Below are 15,494 nucleotides of genomic sequence, written 5' to 3' on the forward strand. Positions count from 1 at the left end.
ATTCACCCCTGACTAATGTACCTAATACTACGGGCAATTTAGCATGGCCAATTCACCTAACCTGCATATCTTTGGACTGTGGGAGGAAACCGGAGCACCCGGAGGAAACCCACGGAGACATTAAGAGGACGTGCAAACTCAACACAGACAGTTGCCCGAGGGTGGAATTGAACCTGGGTCCCTGGCACTGTGAGTTAATCATAATATTAGTTAATCATAATGTTGCTTTCACGACCATGTTGACCGTGCCTGAATCCATGATGATTTTCCAGGTAATCTGCAATAACCTCTTTAGTAATGGATTGTAGCATTTTGCTTTGGTAGGTAGTAGGCTTGTTCACTTATAATTTCCTGTTTTCTGTTTCCCTCCTTTTAAAAACAAAGAGTGGAGCACAGGAACAGGCCCATTGGCTGATCAGAACTGCGCCGACATGATGCCTTTTTAAACTAAAACCTTTTTGCCTTTATGCAGTCTATATCCCCCATTCCCTGCCTATTCATACATAGTCTAGAAGCCTCTTAAATGTTGCTTTTGTATCTGTCTCAACCACCACCTCTGGCAGATCATTCCAGGCATACATCACACTCTGTGTTTAAAAACAAAACTTGCCTCTCACATCTCCTTTAAACTTTGCCCCCTTTTACCTTCAACATATGCCCTCTAGTACCTTGGGAAAAAAGGCTCCGACTGTCCATTTTATCTGTGCCTCTCGTAATTTTGTAAACTTCTATCAGGTCGCCCCTCATCCTTCGATGTTCAAGGTAAAGGTATTTCTATACCCCATCCAAAGCCTACGCATCCTTTTGGTAGTGTGGTGATCAGAATTGTACACACTGTCCCAAATGTGACCTAACTAAATTTCTATATGCTGCAACATGATTTGCTAATTTTTATACTCTATACCTTGACCAATGAAGGCAAGCATGCCATAAGCCTACTTGATCACCTTATCCACTTGTGTTGCCATTTTCGAGCAACTATGGATCTATACACCTAGATCCCACTGTATGCTGATGCTATTCAGGGCTCTGCCATTTACTGTATACTTCCCACTTGCATTAGATCATCCGAAGTGCATCACTTGGCATTTGTCTGGGTTAAACTTCATCTACCATTTCTCTGCCTAAGTGTCCAGCCTATCTTTATCCTGCTGTATCTTCTGGCAATCCTCAAATCCACAGCTTCCCCAATCTTTATGGTGTGTGCAAACTTACTAATCAGAGCATCCACGTTCTCCTCGATCATTTATATATATTACAAAAAACAGGGGTCCCAGCAGAGATTCCTACAGGACACACTGGTAATGGATCTCCAGTCAGAAAATTACTTCCACCACCACTATTTATTTTCTATGATTAAGCCAATTCTGTATTCATCTTTCCAGCTCACCATGGATCCCACATGAATTTACCTTGAATTCACTTTTTATAATGTCAAAAGCCTTGCTAAAGTCCCTATAGACAATATATAGTGCCCTGCTCTGATCAATCATCTTTGTAACTTTTTCAAAAAATCTCAATAAAGTTTGTAAGTCATGACCTTGCCAATCGCGGCCATGCTGGCTGTTGCTAATGAGCCCATAATTTTCGAACTGTAAGTAAGTCCTATCCCTTTGTATCTTCTATGATAATTTGGCTAGCACTAAGGTAAGGATTACTGGCCGATAATTTCTCAGATTATCTCTGTTGCCCTTCTTAAACAAAGGAACAATGTGGCTATTCTCCAGTCCTCTGGGATCTTTCCTGTGACTAAAGAGGATACAAAGATTTCAAACAAGGCCCCAGCAATTTCCTCACCCGCTTCCCTCAGCATTCTGTGATGGATCACATCAGGTCCTGGGGACTTGTCAACCTTAATGCTTTTCAAAACACTCAACACCTTTTTTTTTATATATAGTAACATGCCCTAGAATATCAACATACCCCTCCTGAGACTCCCCATTCATCATGTCTTCCTCTTTTGTGAATAATGATGACAAAGTATTTATTGAGAACCTTAACTACTTCCTCTGGCTCCACACACAAATTCCCTCTTTTGTCCTTGAGTGGACCTACCCTTTCCCCATCTACCCTCTTACTCTTTGTATTTGTATAAAATGCCTTGGAATTTGCTTAATCCTGTTTGACAAAGACATTTCATGACTCGTTTTACTTCTCCTAATTCATTTCTTGAGTTCTTTCATGCTATCTTTGTATTCTTCAAAGTCTCTGTCTATCTTCAGTTTCTAATTTTATGTATGTCTCCTTTTTTTTCTATTTGATTAAGCTCTCACTTTCTTTTGTTTTCAAAGATTCCTGAATCTTGCCATTCTTATCCTTTATTTTTGCAGGAACATATTGGTCCTGAACTCTAATCAGCTAGCAATTTAAAAAAAAAAGTTCCTGTGTCCCATACGTGGATTTGCACTCAAGTAGCTGCCCCGAATTTACATTCCCCAGTTCGTACACAATATTGTGTAATTGTATGGTGGCTCAGTGGTTAGCACTGCTGCCTCACAGCACCAGAGTCCCAGGTTCAATTCCAGCCTCAGGCGACTGTCTGTTTGGAGTTTGTGCATTCACCCTGTGTCTGCGTGAGTTTCCTCCAGGTGCACCAGTTTCCTTCCACAGTCGAAAGATGTGCAGGTCAGGTGAATTGGCCTTGCTAAATTGCCCACAGTGTTAGGTGCATTAGTCAGAGGGAAATGGGTCTGGGTGTGTTACTCTTCAGAAGGTCGGTGTGGACTGGTTGGGCCCAAGGGCCTGTTTCCACAGTGTAGGGAATCTAATAGTCTAATCTGTCAGCCTTCTCCCAGTTTAGTGCTTTCACACAAGGACTACTCTTATCCTTATCCATAAGTAACTTAAAACTTACAGAATTATGGTCACTGCTCGCGAAATGTTCCCCCCACTGAAATTATCTCCTAATTCTCACCATGGAAGCCACGAAGACTGGTCCCAGCTGATATATTGCAATGCTGTGTGGCCAGGACTTGAAAAGCGTGGCTGACAGCAGGCAGAGATGCAGCTTTATTCTGGAGGTGAGTTTGGTTCCCCAGATGTATTAGTAATATTATAGGTACTGGTGTTTGTTAGAGGGAATTTCTTATAGAATTGTGTGTCCTTCAACTTTAGATATTTGATAGAATACTATGTAAGCATTGCTATCAGAATCTTACCTATTGACCCACTGCAACGTTGTAACAGACCCAAAGTCCAGTTTACAGTTCATCTAATTCAAAATATTAAACCCCTTGGCACAACATTGTGTAACTGTGTGCAGAATAGCATGGCTTAAACATGCTCCTTTCTGGAATTAAGGTTGTCTGAAGTGTATTATTTTCAGATATGTAATTGAACACTAAATGGTGCATCTGCAGAAATGAGAAGGGACATTTCCAACCATCAGTTTTATACCACTTGAAAATGTTAATACTTTGTGTTAAATTGTCCATCCATGAAAGGCATTTAGTGTCTGGTACACTGCTCAGATAACAAGTATTTATTTACAATCAAAAGCAGAAATTGCTGGAAAAACTCAGCAGGTCTGGCAGCATCTGTGGAGCGAAAGCAGAGTTAACACTTTGGATCCCTTCTTCAGAACTGATAGTTCTGGAACTGAAACATTAACTCTGCTTTCTCTCCACAGGTGCTGTCATATCTGAGTTTTATAAGCAACTTCTGTTTTTGTTTCTGCTTTCCAGCATCAGTTTTTTGTTTGTCATCATCCAAACTCCTAAATGAATGTCGGCAGGATATGTATTGCTAGGGAGTTACAGCTGATCCTGATGCTGTCTGTAAGGATCCTCACCTGCCAGCAAGGATTATTGATGCTCAAACAGAAACGAGAATCCTCGTTAAGTATATTTCATCCCTCATCCAGTCAACTCATATTATGTTGTACATTTGCTCGCTGAGCCGGTAGATTTGTTCTCAGATATTTTGTCACCATGCTAGGTAACATCATCATTGACCTTCCGATGAAGTGCTGGTGTTCTGTCCTGCTTGCTATTTATGTAAATAACTGATATCAGATAACTCATACAGAGCTGGAATCAACTATGGAGCATCCGTGTCTATTAGCGTACTCCTCTATAAATTCATCGAGCCCTGGAGCTTGGCCAATGACTTGTTATACTAACAGGATACGCTGAAAGAGAAAGATTTCATGCTATAAACTTGTGAAAAAAAAATCAGTTCTCCGGTTATTATTTAGTCTCCTAAATGGACAACAGCCTTTGTGTGCTGATAAACTGCTTTTGTCTCCAGCCATTAACATCTTACCTAATCTTCTGATTTATCTCATCACAGGAATTGATACAATATATGAAAACAATTTAGGGTGATGTTGAAAATAATTTGAGGGTGCAGTTGTCTTGTGTTTCATTCTTGCTTGCGTGTATGTTTAAATAGACATTTTCAATCTGATTTGACATTTGGATAATTTTCTTTGAACTGACAAGAGTTGAGCTATTTTTCTAAAGCCCAAACTACTAAAGAGGAAGCAGACTGATCGAAAGGAGGGCAAAATTATGACAACAGTGCATTGTGCTGAGTAATAGGTCTGAAGAAGCTAAATTTTCAAAGCGTTTTAATGTCATGAAGCACATTGTGGCGGTAGTTACAACAATATTGCAGCAGAAGAAACTTTTCAGAAAGATAAGGCATTGCACAGTGCCTTGCTTATAATATGAATAGCAGTCAAGATTGAAGTAAACTTATGACAGCCTTAATCATTTGGCTCAATTTTACAAATCTTGTAATGTTTATTTAATTGGATTTTTAATTAGTTGAATTAGTTTAGTAAGTTACTTTGGTTTCTACCTTTATAAACCATCAGAACATCTGTAATAGGCTTAAAATGCCACTAATGTCCATCTTTATCTTCAGTATTATCCATTCGAAACATGCCTGATAATTCGCTTACAAATGTAATTACCATATTACATAATTCATCCTGGTTATTTACTTTGTGTAGCTATTGGTGACTTGGGAACAACCCATAGTTAGAACACACAACTACAGGGAGCACTGGAGATATTGCATAGATGATTTAATATTTTTAATATTTTAATTAAAAAAAAAAACTCTTTGGAAGAAGCTTTCGGAAAGAAATTAAGAATACTCTTGTTGAAAGGTGAATTGTTATTGATAGACTCTTTGCCTGGAGAATAATGTAGAAAATAAAGATTCTTGTTTAGGCTGTGAATAATGATTTAGTGCAACCATTTGGAAGCTGAATATCTAAGGATATATCGAAAAGATGGGTAGAGGGGGTGGGGTTGCCTTATTAGTAAGAAATGAAGTTAAATCAATAGTAAGAAACAAAGTAGGGTCAGATGATGTAGGATCTGTGCGGGTAGAATTAAGGAACTGCAAAGGTGAAAAAACCATAGTTGGAGTTATGTACAGGCCTCCAAATGGTAGTCAGGAGCGGGGGCGCAAGATACACAAGGAGATAGAAAAGATGTGTAAGGAAGGCAAAGTTACAGTGATCATGGAGAATTTCAATCTGCAGGTGGTCTGGGAAAATCACGTTGGTAGTCAGTTACAAGAAAAGGAATTTGTGGAATGTCTATGAGATGGCTTTTTGGAGCAGCTTTGGTGGAGCCCACTAGGGAACAGGCAATACTGGATTTAATGTTATGTAATAAGGCAGACTTGATAAAGGAGCTTAAGGTGAAGGAGCACTTAGGAGGCAGTGATCATAATATGATTGAAGTTACTTTGCAATTTAAGAGGGTGAAGATAGAATCAGAGGCAATGGCATTACAGCTTAATAAAGGCAACTACAGAGGCATGATGGAGGAGCTGGGCAGAATTGACTGGAAGAGAAGCCTAGTAGGAAAGGCAGTGGAATGGGAATGGCAGGAGTTTCTGGGAGTAGTTCGGGCAACACAGCAGAGATTCATCCTGAGGAAAAAGAAGCATGGTACAGGGAAGATGAGGAGAAAGTGAGGACTGCAGATGCTGGCAGTCAGAGTCGCGAGTTGAGTACTGGAAAAGCACAGCAGGTCAGGCAACATCCAAGGAGCAGGAGAATCGACGTTTTGGGCAAGGGCCCTTCATTCTTAATGAAGGGATCTTGCCTAAAACATTGATTTTCCTGCTGCTTGGATTTTGCCTGACCTGCTGTGCTTTTCTAGCACCCCACACCCGACAGGGAGGATGAGGCAACCATGGCTGACTAGTGAAGTCAGGGATAGCATAAAAGCAAAAGAGAAATGTGGCAAAGGGCAGTGGGAAACCAGAGGATTGGGAAGCTTACAAAGACCAACAAGGGATGAGATTTCTGAATGCTTGGAGGTGTGTGGTAAAATAGGACAAAGTCAGCATGGTTTCATCAAGGGGAGGTCATGTCTGACAAATCGGCTAGAATTCTTTGAGGAAGTAATGAGCAGGTTAGACCGAGGAGAGCCAATGAATGTTAACTACCTGGACTTCAAGAAGGACTTTGACAAGGTGCCGCACAAGAGGTGCGCATGGATAGAAGCTTGGCTATCTGGCAGAAAGCAGAGAGTGGGGATGAAAAGATCTTTCTCAGGCTGGCAGCTAGTAACAAATGGTGTTCCGCAAGGGTCAGTGTTGGGACTGCAATTTTTCACTTTATACATTAATGATCTAGATGAAGGAATTGAGGGCATATCTTTGCAGATGATACAAAGATAGGGAGGAGAAGGAATTGCATAGGTTAGGAGAGTGGGCAAAGTGGCAGATGGAGTATAATATGGGAAAGTGTGAGGTCATACACTTTGGCAAGAAGAATAGAGGCATGGTTTATTTTCTAAATGAGGAGAAAATTCAGAAGTCTAAAGTGCAAAGAGACTTGGGAGTTTTAGTCCAGGATTCTCTCAAGATAAACTTGCAGGTTGAGTCAGTAGTTAGGAAGGCAAATGCAATGTTGGTATTTTAAGAGGACTTGAACATAAAAGCAGGGATGTACTTCTGAGGATGTATAAGGTTCTGGTCAGGCTACCTTTGGAGTATCATGCACAGTTTTAGGCTCCAAATCTCAGGAAGGAATAACTGGCTGTGGAGTGGGTTCAGAGGAGATTCACAAGAATTGTCCCAGGAATGAAAAGCTTAACATATGAGGAAAGTTTGAGGACTCTGAGTCTATAGTCGATGAAGTTTAGAAGAACAAGGGGAGATCTAACTGGAAAATACAGAATACTGAATGGCCTGGACAGAGTGGATGTTGGGAAGATGTTTCCATTGGTAGGAGAGACTAGGACCCGAGGGCACATCTTTAGAGTAAAGGGAAGACTTTTTAGAATGGAGATAAGGAGAAACCTCTTCAGCCAGAGAGTGGTGAATCTATGGAATCCACTGCCACAGAAGACTGAGGAGGCCAGGTCATTGAGTATATTTAAGACAGAGATTGATAGGTTCTTGATTGTCAGGGTGATCAAGGCTTATGGCGAGAAAGTGAGAGAATTGGGTTAAGAAACTTATCAGCCATGATTGAATGGCAGAACAGGTGTAATAGGCTGAATGGCCTAATTTCTGCTCCTTGTCTTATAGTCTTGTAGCCATTTACTGCCCTTCATTTAATCTGAGCTGCTTTCTTCACCAGTTGAGCTTTTTGTTTCTGTTCGCTTCTTCCACTACTCTTGCATTCAGTCTCAAGAAGTCATTGTCACCTTCCAGTTGACAGTGTCAATGATGACTTTCTTGATTTCAATGGTTTCTTCTTTGTTTAGTTCCACTAAAATGTTTACTTTATTGCACAATTGACAGATATGGTGAGGCAGACTTTGATAACAGAACTGAAAAACTTTCAACATTTCCTCAAGGTAAGCATCACAAAGGCAAATATTAATTTCCATTGATAAAAGTAACTGATAGGGTCATAGTAATAGATGGAGTCATGCTATTACGTCAGTGATGTATTGAAATTGTCAATTGTGTATGATATTCTGTCTAATTTAGTCGAAGAAACAGGACCAAATGATTGATCTACAGAAGGAATGAAATTCTCTAGATACTTGGAAAAGGAAGGGTATAGTGTTTGGTTCTGCAAATCCTTACTCTGGCAGTGCGCTGAAATTCAAGCCCTGCTATTCCCAGAAATATCACCAGAGTGAAAGTTTTTATAAAAGGATGTGAAATTTCCCAGTTTACCTGTCTTTTTAAACCCATGTTGAAAAAGAGTGCAAATCAAGTTTCTGCACTTAACAAGACTTGAAACATAGAACAATACAGCGCAGAACAGGCCCTTGATGTTGCGCCGACCTGTGAACTATTCTAAGCCCATCCCCTTACACTATCCTATCACCATCCATATGCTTATTCAAGGATAAGTATCTATCCAAGGACTAATATTTACTAAGATTTGATTCGAGCAACAGGTTTCAACTACCTATCAACTATCAACATCTAACAGTACCAGCTAAGACACAGTCTCACACCCACACTCACATGGAGAGAAACAAATCATTGGTATTATGGTAGAGGGAAAAAAACTGGGAAGACTCAGGAACCTCTGAAAATAAATTATCTGTTTAATGTCTGTTTTAAATGGCCAACTCTGAGTTCCAGATCCTGTAATGAGAGAAACCAATCCACATCTGCTCTATCAAAACCCTTCAGGATTTTGTGTTTCAATCAAATTGCCTCTTACTCTTTTAAAATGCAATAGATAATCCAAAGCCTTAGCCTGTCCAACCTGCCTATGGACACAGCCTGACCATTCCAGATATTAGTCTAGTAAAACCTGTCTGAATTGTCTCCAACATGTTTACGTCCTTCCTTAAATTAGATAACTATACCTTCCATCCCTTCATTTATGTCATTTATGTAAATTATAAACCGTTGTGGTCCAAGCAATAATCTCTGTGGCACAGCACTCATTATATTTTGCCAACCTGAGAAAAAAAAAATTACACCGAGTCTCTCCTTCCTGTTAGCCTTTTTAATCCATGTCAGTATGTTACCCCAACACTATGAGCACTTATTTTTTACAATAATCTTTCACTTAGCACCTTCCCCTTTATCCACCATCTCAACTCCATGGGTTAGTCAAACATGATTTTCCTTTCACAAACCATGTTGACACTTTGATTGTTTTGAACATGTGCAGGTACCCTGTTACAACTTCTTTCATAATAGTTTCTATCATTTTCCCATGGTAGGTATTAAGCAGACTGGCTAGTAGTTTTCCAACTTTTGCATGCCTCCATTTTTTTGACTAAAGGAATTACCTTCACTATCTTCTGACTTATTGGTCAAAATCTTGTCTTCTGTTGTCGGAGATAATACTCTGATGGTACCACAAAAATACTATTCTTGTGCTTAAGTAATTATATGCTGCTTAACAGATGCAGAGAACTTGACTCTTCCTGATTCTTGCAAGTGATTTCAACAACAGCAGTTCGAATCATCCAGTGACAAACTATCCTGAAGAAATTACTTGGAATTCAAGATCAAAATCAGGTATCAAATACAAGCCTATTTTAACTACTTTACTTTAACAAAAACTGGAAATCTCATATAAAACTAGAAAATACTGAAAACACAGCTGCTCAGTCACCGTCTACAGAGAGGCAACATAAAGCATTAATGTTTCACTAGAAATAGTTTCCTGTAGTTGGTATTCTGTACTTGTCCATGTTAAATATACGCTGTTGGTTCAAAATATTACCTTGAGTCCAAAGAAACTCAGATGAAAACCCTCGCCAAACAGTACTATTTTGTCTTTGCTGATCAACCTGCTGTGTGCTTCAGCTTTTTAATAACATACAAATATTTGTAGATACTGTACCAGCATTTTTAAAAAATATTTTTAATGTTATTAAGTGTACTTAAGACTTTTCCACATGATTCTATAATAGTTATCAAGGTATGCAATATTTTTCACCATTTCATGCAGAACCTTATATGGGGTCCTGCCGTCACATGCACCTTGCTGCCATTTACCATGCTATCATCCGTAGCTTTCTGCATTGTGTTCTGCCATCAGTGTATCTTAACAAGCACTTAGACCATTTGCGATCTCAATATGTATGTAATTGCACCTGTGAATATACAGCTTTGTATGGATTAGACTTGTTCATGGAAAGTGACAAGTTGAGATCATACATTTAGATATGGGTCCTTAATGGATATGGGATAATGTGGCCTCCATTATCAGGTACAGTGCCTGTTTGTCGTATGTTAGAGTGCTATGGTGTTAATTCTGTACTCTGCTATTTTTTTGCCATGTTATCTCAGAGAAGCTGATGCTCAGGCATGGCACCTTTACTTAAAGCATTTCCATTACCATATGATTACCTGAATGTTCCCAACAAATAATGGAAAATTGTTTTAGAGTATTACTTTGGATACTTTATGTGTAATTTTATCTGGACTTTTCCGTGATCTCAAAGTAAAAACATCACAATTATCTTTTCACTGCACTAGTCATTTAATTAAATTCTTTTCTGTTCTATGCCTCTGCAGTTAACTTTGCATTTTCAGGCAGTACTGCAATAATGTGGTTCGTCAGCCACCATTTCTGACACCTCTAGCGGGATGCCATCACCAAACCCAAATTCCCCTCCCCTCCCTTTGTCAGCCTTCAGCAGGGACCATTCCCTGTGGGCACCCTAGACCACTCTTCTTGACTTCCAACAGCACCACCAGCACCATCTCCACTCCCCCCCCCCCCCCCCCCCCCCCGCCCCGCCCCGAACTTCCAGTTGCCTGCCACTTCAACACCGTCCTGTTCTGTGGCCAACATCTCTGTCTCAAGCTCACTGCAGTGTTCCAGCAAAACTCAACGCAAGCTGGAAGAACAACATCTCATTTTTTTGCTAGGGGATCCCCCAGCCTTTTGGACTCAATATTAAGTTCACTAACTTTAGGGCTTGAGCTTTCCCATGTCCTTACCCCAACCCCCACCACCAAGCCTTGTTATCACATAGTCTGCTAATATGCACTATCCATTATTTGGAGGTGCCAGTGTTAGACTGGGGTGGACAAAGTTAAAAATCACACAACACCAGGTTATACTTTGTTTAAACAACTTGTTTAATATATCATTACAACCCCATGACACTGTAACCTCTTTACTATAAATTGTGTCACATGGTTTTGTTCCACAACCACCTGATGAAGAGGCAGCGCCTCGAAAGCTAGTGCTTCCAAATAAACCTGTTGGACTATAACCTGGCGTTGTGTGTTTTTTTTTTTAAAACACTATCCTTTGTTATCCATTAATAGATATTCACCCTCCCAGATCGTTATCCACTCCTTTGTCTGTCTGACTGCTTCTCTGTCTCTGTGGAGTCGAACAGTGTGGTGCTGGAAAAGCAGAGCAGGTCAGGCAGTGTCTGAGGGACAGGAGAATCAACGTTTCAGGCATAGGCCCATCATCTTGAAATGTCGATTCTCCTGCTCCTCGGATGCTGCCTGACCAGCTGTGCTTTTCCAGTGCCACACTTTTCGACTCTGATCTCCAGCACCTGCAGTCCTCACTTTCTTCTCTCTCTTTGGGCTCTATCTTCACTTATCATTTACTCCATCCCCACTCACCTCGACCCTATCTTAAGCATATCAACCGACATTTCCTAGCTACGATCAGTTCTGAGGAAGGGGTACTCGACCTGAAATGTTAACTCTGATTTCTCTCACAGATGCTGCCTCACATGCTCAGTTGTTCAGCAATTTCTATTTCTGTCTCTTGCAATAATGTGATTAGGTCATAAGATGTAGGAGCACAGAAGGCCGTTCAGTTTATCTAGTCTGGTCTGCCTTTCATGGCTGATCTGATTAGTTCTCCAACTCCACTTTCCCCCATAACTTTTGATTTTGTTATGATTAAAAATCTCTCCATATCTGCCTTGAAAATACTTAATGACGCAGCCTCAACAGCTCTGTCCCATAAAGAATTCCACAGATTAACTACTGCCTGAGGGAAGAAATTCCCCCTCATCTTTAAATCTTTAATGCTTAATTCTGAGGTTATGCCATAATGGAGTCTACCGGTCATAGACTCTCCACAAAGGGAAACAACCTCCCTGCATCTGCCTGTGAACTCTCCAAGAATCTTTTATGTTTCATTAAAATCTCCTCTCTTTTTTTTTCTAAACTCCAATGAGTACGGAACTAATCTACTCAACCTCTTCTCAGAAAAAATCCCGACATACCTGGAATTAACCTAGTGAACTGTACTGCACTCACTGCCCATGTTTTCTTTTACACAAGGTGTCTGAACTTTCACTGTTACAGGTGTGATCTGACTAGTGCATTGCATAGTTTTAGCAAGGTCTCCCTAATTTTGTATCTCTTTACCTTTGAAATAAAGGGCAACATTCCATTTGCCTTCCCTGTTATCTGCTGAACTTGAATACTAGCTTTTTGTGACTCATGCAAGAGGGCCCCCAAATCCCTCCATGCTGCAGCTTTCTACAGCTCATAGAATCAATAAAACTTTACAGTAGAGAAGGACACCATTCAGTCCATTGTGTCAGTGTGGATTCCTGAAAGAACTACCACCTAGTCCCATTCTTCAGCCCTGTTTCTGTAGCCCTCTAAGTTCATTGCATTCAAATTGTTTCCAGCTCGCTCTTGAAACCTCTAAGGAATTCACATCCATCACTCTCCAAGGCAGCGTATTCCAAATCCTAACAACTCGGAGTAATGAAGTTTGTCTTCCTCTCACTCCTAGCTCTCTTGCTAACATAGCAACTAGTGGAAACAGAGTATCCCTCTTTACCCTATCATCATCATTCATAATTTTTATCAACTCAATAAAATCACCGCTTAATCTTTGCTGCAAGCAGAATAAACCCAATTTCTCTAATATTTCCTTGCATCTTAAAACAAAAAGTCCCTCATTCCTGGCATCATTTTAATAAGTCCCCTTTGCACACTCTCCAGGGCTTTAACATCCTTAAATAAGGTACACTGAACTGAATGCTGTACTTCAAATCTGGTCTGTCCAATAGTTTGCTGAGGTGTAGCATCACTAGCTTTTGTACTCTGTCTCTCTTGTACACCCAAGGATCCTGTATAAGTCATCATAATAACTGTTTCAACTTTCCTGGCCACCTTCAGAGAATTAAGCATTTGAACCCTGAGGTCCATCTGCTCCTGTATTCTCCTCATTGTACCGTAGAGCTTGTATTGTTTCTACATTTAAATAAATGTTTAGCTCTTCTATTCTTCCTGCTAAAGAGCAATATAATTTCCTCATATTCTGTTTCACATGTCAAGATTTTACCCACTCATTTAACTGGTCTATAATCCAATGAAGAAACTTTGTGTCACGCTGACCATTTCTGTAACCACCTATTTTAGTCGGCGAAAGTGAGGACTGCAGAGGCTGGAGTTGAGAGTTTGGTGCTGGAAAAGCACAGCAGGTCAGGCAGCATCCAAGGAGCAGGAAAGTCAATGTTTCAAGCAAAAGCCCTTCAACAGGAAAACCCTTCCTCAGGAATCTGATGAAGGGCTTTTGCCTGAAACGTCGATTTCTTTTTGCTCCTTAGATGCTGCCTGACCTGCTGTGCTTTTCCAGCACCATACTCTTGACACCTATTTTAGTGTCATTTGCAAACTTGGCAGTTGTACATTTACTTCCATCATCAAATTTATTAATATATATTGCAAACAATTGTCAGTCCAGATCTGATCCTCGTGGCATTCCACTAGTTATAGGTTGTTGTCATCCTGAAAAAGACCCTTTATCCCAATTTTGTCGTCTTTAGTTAGCCAATCCGCTATCCTGTGCAAAAAACTACCTTCAAAATCAGGGACTCTTGTTAAATAGCAATGTATACAGTACTTTACATATTAATGACTGATGGAAGTGAACGTACAATTTAAGACTAATACAGTATTTATTCATTTCCTTTGTCTGGTTCCCTATTATTATTGCACCAACCATATCCATTAAGGGGCCTGTGCTTACTTTAAAGAAGCCCTTACTGTCATTTTTGACGTTACTTGTTCATTTATCCTCTTAGTTTATTTTCTCCTCCTCTATTTTATTTGGTCACCTTTTGTTGGCATTTAAAACTTTCCCAATTCTTCTTGTACCACTGATCTTTGCCACATTGTATGTTTTTATTTTTTTCACTTTCTTACTATTCTTAATTTCTTTGGTTTAGCATGGTCAATTTATCCTCCTTCCTAAAGCTTTTCTTCATCCTGGAATAGATTTGCTGTGAGCCATGAACCATTTACTCCCATCAGTGACTTCATTCGCTTATTAGTTCTTCCTCCAGCCAAATGGAATATGCGTTATTTGGTCCAAGACCAATTTGTACTATCTTACTTATTTTCATACTTATTAAGTGACCGCAATGCCTCCTTGTCCTTGTGAAAAATTACATGTCCCTGAATATTTTGTTTTGTTTTACATGTTATAAATTTCTTTCATACTCTAATTTTCTACCCTTTTAATGTATTGGTAATTTTTTTGCTTTTGTTTGGTATTCTTTCTGAACTGCCACTTTGCAAAATTATGTCTTTTGAGTTTGACTTTGACTTTCTTATTATGTTTGACTTTTTTACTTAACAATAGAGGTATGTGCCTTCGAATTTTTATTTGTTGGAATATATCTGTTCTATGCTTTCTGTAATATTTCATTAAATGTTTGCCACTACATCTCTATTATCCCTTAACATTCATTGCCAGCTGATGTTCACTGACTCTGTTTTCATATCCTCATAATTACCTTTATTAAAACAAGATAGTAGTCTTGGACTACGAAATGAATGTAAAATTCAGTCATACTGTGATTGTACCTACACGGGTATTTTTCCTGTAAGGTTAGTAATTAATCCCACCTCATTGGTAAAAGCCAAGCCTAGCTTGGTCTCTGGTTGATTCCATAACATGCTGGTCTAAGAAATTGTTCTGAAAGCACTTGAATTCTTCATCTGGTCTGATTTTTCCAGTTTGTAAATTGGTTAAAACCCTATGGTAATCACTGTGCCCTTTTGACAAGCTCCTATTATTTGTCTCCTGATACATTGCCCTATCACGTGATTAATGTTTGGGAATCCGAACACCACTCCTACAAGTGACTACTTGCCTTTATCTTTCCTCAAAGAACAGGGAGAGGTGAACCCAATGAGTTAAAGCAGCACGCAGATAGGTGAATGAGGAAAGTAGCTGTGGGGGAAGCAGCTCACCACAGAGTGAAAAAAGCAGTGATATCACAAGAAAACTGTCAGGAAGCTGTTGGCTAAGGAAAGGTGCAAGTGCACGTGAATGATAAGACTGACTGTTAGCAGAAAATAAAAAGAATTTGACAATGTCGTATTGCCCAAAGGAATTGTACAAGAGTATGCACTTTGATAATAGAATAAACATAAAGGCTTTTTATCTGAATGCACAAAGCATTTGTAGTAAAATTAATGAGTTGACAGCACAAGTAGACAAATGGGTATGATTTGGTGGTGATTATGGAGACACGGTTGCAGGGAGACCTGATTTGAGAATTGAAGGTCCAAGAGTACTTGGTGTTTTGGAAGATAGGCAGGAAGGAAATGTAATATTTAAAATGGATTTTAATGACTTGGATGCA

The 15,494-nt window shown here is 39.7% G+C and overlaps 1 protein-coding gene across 3 annotated transcripts in view; it reads left to right on the plus strand.

Moving 5' to 3' along the window:
* The window catches only part of mknk1 (MAPK interacting serine/threonine kinase 1), a 59,484-nt gene that overhangs the window by 3,511 nt on the left and 40,479 nt on the right, over positions 1 to 15,494 (plus strand). The window contains exons 2-3 of one of the 3 annotated variants that reach the window (XM_087990524.1): positions 7,720 to 7,775; positions 9,300 to 9,414. The exons of 1 other annotated variant lie outside the window; for it this stretch is intronic. The gene's annotated coding sequence lies outside the window, so the exon portion shown is untranslated. The remainder of the gene's footprint in view (positions 1 to 7,719; positions 7,776 to 9,299; positions 9,415 to 15,494) is intronic. One more of the 3 variants, XM_043698977.2, reaches the window with a different exon arrangement.

The sequence above is a fragment of the Chiloscyllium plagiosum genome, unplaced genomic scaffold (genome assembly GCF_037043375.1).
Source record: "Chiloscyllium plagiosum isolate Xiang-an unplaced genomic scaffold, Cpla_swu_hap1 HiC_scaffold_9, whole genome shotgun sequence".
NCBI lineage: Eukaryota > Metazoa > Chordata > Chondrichthyes > Orectolobiformes > Hemiscylliidae > Chiloscyllium > Chiloscyllium plagiosum.